We start from the raw sequence: 7,237 nt of genomic DNA, 5'->3' as shown, positions 1-7,237 counted from the left end.
GTACAGATGGAAGTTAAGTCAGTAAGATTGGAGTCACCCCGTTAAAAAATGAATTGTATATATACATTCTTGTATACATATAAAAGTCAATCTCTCGGGATGTTAATGGCACTATTTTTTTCGTTTGTGCTGAATATCTTGACTAAGAGCTGTCTAAATGTGATGGTCTTTGCACAAGCATAGATGTAATACCCATCTATGATACAAGTAACAAACCTAAGTTCAAAGCAGGATAGTTATATAGTATACCGCTTCTTGTACCATTTCCAAAGTTGTTCGCTGCCCTGCTCATTGTTTTTTCAGGCATTTTTTTTTTTATGTATATGTCATTCCTATCATAAGTTGTTCACATTTTGACCACCTGCTTGTAAACTGATTCTATCACTGGTTTATGGATTTATATCTCTTGAGTTAAGTGAGATGTCTAGACTTATGATCCCCCTTTTTTATTCTGTAAAGTCTGTAAGGATGTCTTTGGAATCTGTAACTACTTGCCAATTTAGGAAAGCTGCAATCTATCACAAATCTGACAAAGCAATAATATTGTTCCATAATTTCTGATCTTGCTAATTTATTGGATTTATTGGATTAAACTCAATATTGTCGGGTTTCTACTTGTTATTACATGCTTCCAGATGTTTATCATAGTTATTCGTCTAGTGGAATATTTCAATCGTATTAGGTTTGGGTTGCATTGTTTTACTTTCATTGTTATATTTTTATCTTGGTCGTATATCGTTTTCCTGGAAAATTGCATATTTCGATCTTGTTAAGATATAAATGGAAATGTCATTTCTCTTGTTTATAAACATCACTAGTAAAGCAAATAAGGTAGAGCTTCCCTCCACAACAACTATGTGTTTGAGCTTGTTGTCTTAAATTGAAGGTTATTTTTCGAGCCCCTCTTGGTCCATCTATAAATCCCAGTGCCTTGTCAGGCCACTGTCTAAGTACATTTCCTTTTTCTTTCAAAAGCATGGTTATTCCTTCACATTAATTTGATCACACAATTACCATGCGCCATCTGCAAATTTGTAATATCTCTAGAACTTATAAACGTGGACTAATTTGTATGTTTGATGAATATGGTAGCTGCATTTGCGGAACCCCATTAGGCAGATTGCAGTTTCTAATCCGTCGACAGTAAAACCATTAAGAAATTATAGCTAATTTGTTATTTTAGATTGTATTTTTTTCTCAATAAACATGCTTTGAATTGAATCACAATAAAGATCGTACAATTTATTAGGTAAAAAATTTCTTCTTGAAAATGGCATCATATACAGTCTTGTAAAGGTTAGGTTCGCAATGTAGTTCTTTTTTTATTTATTTCTGCTGTATTTCATATATGACGAATTAAGCGGATGTATGTCTTCTCCCTTTTATTTCTTGCTTAATTCTGCAATTTCAAGCTTTTATGGTTTTTAACCTAGATTAAACTCAGATTTGGATTATTTTTTTCTATACATTGCTTTTCCCCAAATCCGAAGGCTTTATCATAATTCAGTGATTGTATGTTGCTGTCTGTCTTATTTGTTTTTGTTTTGATTTAACATTTGTCATATCTTTTATCATTGACTAAACTGGATGAGGTTTCGTTCACGGTTGTCGAATGCCTTCCGATGACCTTTTGGTTCAGTTTAATTCACATCATATGGACTTTATTGGATAATTGTCTCTTTGCAAACAAACAAATAAACTCATCATAGATACCCAGGACTTAATTTTATATATGAGCCAGACGCGCGTTTCGTCTACAAAAGACTCATCAGTGGCGATCGAATTCAAAAAAGTTAAAAAGGCCAAATAAAGTACGAAGTTGAAGAGCATTGAGGACCAAAATTCATAAAAGTTAAATATTCTTGCTTGATTCACATTCTACAAAAACTGCATATCCAATTCGTTTTTGAAAGAGCGGTGAAAGATACCGGAGGGACAGTCAGAATCATAAATTGAAAATAAACTGAAATGCCATGGATAAAAAAGAAAAAGACAAACAGATAAACAATAGTACACAAACACAACATCGAAAACTTAAATAAAACTAAAACCAGCCGATGATATATTTAAATGTTTCTATAATAAGAGAGAACTGATCATTCCCATGATCTTTTCGCAGGATAGCGACATTTTCTTCCCCCATTTCAAATTCTGATACGATCGTCTTATTTTAAGACGTTCGCATTACATAATGGAACGTTGTGGCAAGCCATACCCCAGCAATGTTTGTCATTAAAATATGTTGATTGAAGTCAATAATTGGGTACGGCTGTCGCTAATAACAGAAGTGTTTGTTCATACTACACATATATATATATATTAGCACGAGTTGCCCCAGAGGAGTTGACACAGTGAATGGTTTCGTCTGTTGCAATATGTTTTAAATTATTTCAAGGTTACATTCAAACAAAGTATATCAGATGCACGTACAAAAAAATGTCAATCCATCATGCACTTGACCCAAAAAAATAATTGTATTTTAGTTAGGATCTAATTGGAAACTTCAAATAAGGTGTAAAACCACCTCACATGCTAGAAAAACAGCACACAAGTTTCTCATAGACAAAAGGAAAGACATGTACGTATACTTTAATAGGTCAACACATTTTTTGTCCTTACCATCTTCCAACTTAATCTATGACGAAATAGTCGGGAGATTTACTAAAAGACAAATTAAAAGAGTTGGTATTGCTTTGTTTCATAAAAAAGAATGGCCAACGAAGATACAAGTATCTTGTCTTAGGAAGGGATAAATCCTACTTTGTAAAGGATCACTCTGGTTCAAACAAAAAAATCTCTGAAACTGACATTATCAAGATGCTGGATTTTTTTTATTAACAACATATTTGATACGTTCGGAGGACGTGTTTTTCAACAGACTATCGGCATTCCAATGGGAACGAATTGTGACCCTCTTCTTGCCGACTTGTTTCTTTCTTATTATGAGGCTGACTTCATGCAGGAACTTCTCAGGAAGAAAGATAATAAGTTTACAATATCAACTTTCCGCTATATAGATGATGTTCATTTACAAAATTTGGTGACTATGTCGAACGCATCTATCCCATTGAACTAGAGATAAAGGATACAACATATACAGTTAAGTCGGCCTCATATCTCGACTTACATCTAGAAATTGACAATGAGGGTCGATTGAAAACAAAACTTAACAACAAATGAGATAATTTCAGCTTTCCAATTGTGAACTTTCCATTTCTAAGTAGCAACATTCCAGCACCACCTGCATTCGGTATATATATCTGCCAATTGATACGATATTCCCGTGCTTGCATTTCCTATCATGATTTTCTTGATAGAGGGTTGTTGCTCACAAGAAAGCTATTAAACCAAGAGTTCCAAATGGTGAAGTTGAAATCAATTCATCGTCAATTTTCGGACGCCGTCACAAGTTGGTTGACCGTTATGAAATAACCGTTTCACAAATGATATCGGATATGTGCATTACTTCGTAACTACAATCCTCTTCCCTTTCATGAATGTGACCTACCGAATTAGACTATGTACCGGATTTGTTATCTCATAAGCAACACGACGGGTGCCACATGTGGAGCAGAATCTGCTTATCCTTCCAGAGCACCTGAGATTACCCTTAGTTTTTGGTGGGGTTTGTGTTGTTTATTCTTTAGTTTTCTATGTAATGTCACGTTTACTATTGTTTGTCTGTTTGTCCTTTTCATTTTTAGCCATGGCGTTGTCAGTCCATTTTTGATTGAGTTTGACTGTCCCTCTGGTATCTTTCGTCCCACTTTTTGACATTGGAGATTCGGTTCTGATTCCCTTGATCTTAATTAAGTTACATAGCTGTGAATCATATAATATTTTCAAAACTAGACTTAATCAAAATAACCGACTCCTTTTTGGAAGCAGTGATAAGACTGTATGTCTATTAGATTCATCGACTAATCTTTGGAGTACATCTTCATCGTTTTAGTTAAGTGTTAAGTGTTAGTGTACTGGTGTGTGTGGTTTTCTTTCATGTTTCATTTGAAGTTGGGTCATTTGAAATTTTTTGTGTAGTATTGGTGGGCTGATTTGTGTGTTTACGTTATGTTTTCCAATTTCAAGATGTTGTCCATTTTTCTTCAACTTGTATGGAGTTTGATTCCCTTTAATTCACAGAAGGGTGGGTGTCATACTCAGATTATGATTATAACTCACACATTACATAAAACTAAATCCGAGTTCATGAAATGTTGGTCACAGTGACCTATTGTGATTTCAGGCCATAAGTTCAACATATGCGTGCTTACACCATGTTGAATGATTAAAATTTCATCAGCAAGTTCTACCAGTCTACACACTCATTAGAATGTCTAATATTGAGCACATTATTTTTATAAGCTCTGTTCAGTAGTCTATAAATTCCTTGTTAAATATTTGTTTGTTTTTCATAGTGATAAAGATTATGACACAATGTTGACTGCTGTAACCCTATTTTTTTCATTTTTACCTATTCTGTCCGTTTGTTTTGTTCACACATAATTGTCAATATAATGGAATTTGATGCAACTGTCATACAAGTGAGAAGTTTAGCTAGCTATAAAACCATGTTTAATCCACAATTTTCTACACAAGAAAATGCATGAACAAAGTCAGGAATATGACAGTTAAACATCCATTTGTTTATAGATGTGTTTGAGCTTTTAATTTTGCCATTGGACTAAGGGACTTTCCTTTTTGAATCTTTCTCAGAGTTCAGTATTTCTATGATTTTACATTTTTCTAGGTTAATATCTGGTGGATAGTACTCATTAGCAATCATAAAATATTTGGGAAAAATCTATCATTTTTATTTTAGACACCTACACTGCCTTAAGGTCATGAAATCATCTAGATAAATTAACAAGCCAATGAAATCATAGAAAAATTGCAGAAAAAAAATAGACTTTTAAAAATTTGTTTGATATATCTTTTTTTTAGTGCCAGTATTTACAAAGAATCTTGAGAGGAAAATATTTGCAAGTCATGCATGTACATTTCATTATAACTGCAATATTTTTGTGAACAGGTGCAGATTTTGCCATGTTTCTATTTGAAAAACTTTGAGGAAGCATTCTCAAGCAGGCCATAAACACACAGAAACTTGGAATAAAATTTCCAACATATCAACTATGATCTATTTACAGACTATTTAACATGTGTGCATTAGTATGTCAGATGATGTTATGTATATCTGCATGCACAGCAGGATCTATTATACTCTTGATGCATCTAGGCTCGCTATTTTTTTTAATTCTCCATATTCTCTCAGTATTTGTTTTTCCATCTTGTTTTGTATCTTCTAAATGTATTTATAAAATGATAAATAAACTCATCATAGATACCATGACTAAATTTTGTATATACGCCAGACACACATTTCGTCTACAAAAAGACTCATCAGTGACACTCGAATCCAAAAAAGGTAAAAAGGCCAAATAAAGTACAAAGTTGAAGAGAAACAACTGTTGCCTCAAATCAAACTCATGAGAAAACTTTGACAACAAGATTCTTTTAAAACAAAAGAGTTTGGAAATCGTCTTTTAGTATAATGTTTGAAATCATCTTATGGTTTAAGAAACACTATTTGATCATTATTAGATTTCACCGTCTGCTTGGTAACTGTTTTACAATATATTTATATGGCACATAATTTAGTCCTGTCAAAGTGTAGGCTGTATAAGGATGAACAGTTGTTAAAATTAAGATTATATCATTTTTAGCAAGCTGTAAATAAAATTGAATATTATATTTGACAATTTCTGTCAACTTTCCACAATTTTAAGAGTTTCAAGTGCCTTTCAGACTTGAAACTTTCACTTTAAAGAAACAAGATCTGGAAGTTGTAGACAGCCATAGATATAGTTTTAAAATGTATGATACATGTTTAAGTACAGATGAATTGTATTAACCATGTATGAGATTATGCACATAACTACCATAACATCCGAATGTCATCAAAGACTTATTAATTGACATTTGTTTGTGTCCAGACAAAAAATATATGTTCATGTCCAGATGTCATCTAAAAAGAGGGGAAACAATTATCCAAAAATGATCATAATATAATTATAATGTTACGTCGTAACTACAATCCCCTTCCCTTTCATGAATGTGACTTACCGAATTAGACTATTTACAATATTTGTAATCACATAAGCAACACGACGGGTCCCACATGTGAAGCAGGATCTGCTTACCCTTCCGGAGCACCTGAGATCAACCCTAGTTTTTGGTGGGGTTCGTGTTGTTTATTCTTTAGTTTTCTATGTTGTGTCATGTGTACTATCACTACAAACTGCTCAGAGTCTGAATTGACCAGTTTTTGTGCTCGACCAGTAAAATCGAGCACACATTTTACTCGACTAGTCTCGACATTGTCTCGACTGGACTTAACTGTACTTAAGTGTACTCGACTAGGTCTCGACTTTACTTAATTAGTCTGAAATGGTCTTGACCAAGGCTCGACCTGTCTCGACCTGTCTTGACTAGTCTCGACTCAGTCTGAACCAGTCTCGACCTGTCTCGACTAGTCTCGACTCAGTCTGAACCAGTCTCGACCTGTCTCGACTAGTCTTGACCTTCAAATTTAGTTTTGACTGGTATAAAGAAGCCCATCTAACTAAATTAAATATTGATCTTACAAAATTCAAGCTTATTAGGTAGTTTGATTACTGGCTGTGAAATAAAAAAAAAAAAATTTACAATAGGTAAAAATAAAAATTATTATTTAAATTCAGATAGGCATCTTTAAATTTTCTAATAACTTTTTCAAATCAACTTGGATTTTCATCAAACTATGCACCTATCTAAGATATATATCAAGCTTACTGAATCCCATTTCATTTACTTTTTTGTTGTATAGCTATGAAATTTAAGAATTAAAGTCATTTCGGTAAAAAAAGCTAGGATTTGCAATTTGGACAAAATAGAGATAGGCATCTTTAATTTTTTTAATAACTTTTTCAAAATCACTTGGATTTTCATCAAACTATGCAGCTATCTTAGATTTATATCAAGCTTACTGAATCCCATTTCATTTACTTTTTTGTTGTATTGCTGTAAAATTTAAGAATTAAAGTCATCTCGGTAAAAAAAAGCTAGGATTTGCAATTCAGACAAAATAGAGATAGGCATCTTTAATTTTTTTAATAACTTTTTCAAATCAACTTGGATTGTCATCAAACTATGCAGCTATCTTAGATATATATCAAGCTTACTGAATCCCATTTCATTT

Source organism: Mytilus trossulus, chromosome 4 (genome assembly GCF_036588685.1).
Source record: "Mytilus trossulus isolate FHL-02 chromosome 4, PNRI_Mtr1.1.1.hap1, whole genome shotgun sequence".
Classification (NCBI taxonomy): domain Eukaryota; kingdom Metazoa; phylum Mollusca; class Bivalvia; order Mytilida; family Mytilidae; genus Mytilus; species Mytilus trossulus.
This window is presented reverse-complemented; position numbering follows the sequence as displayed.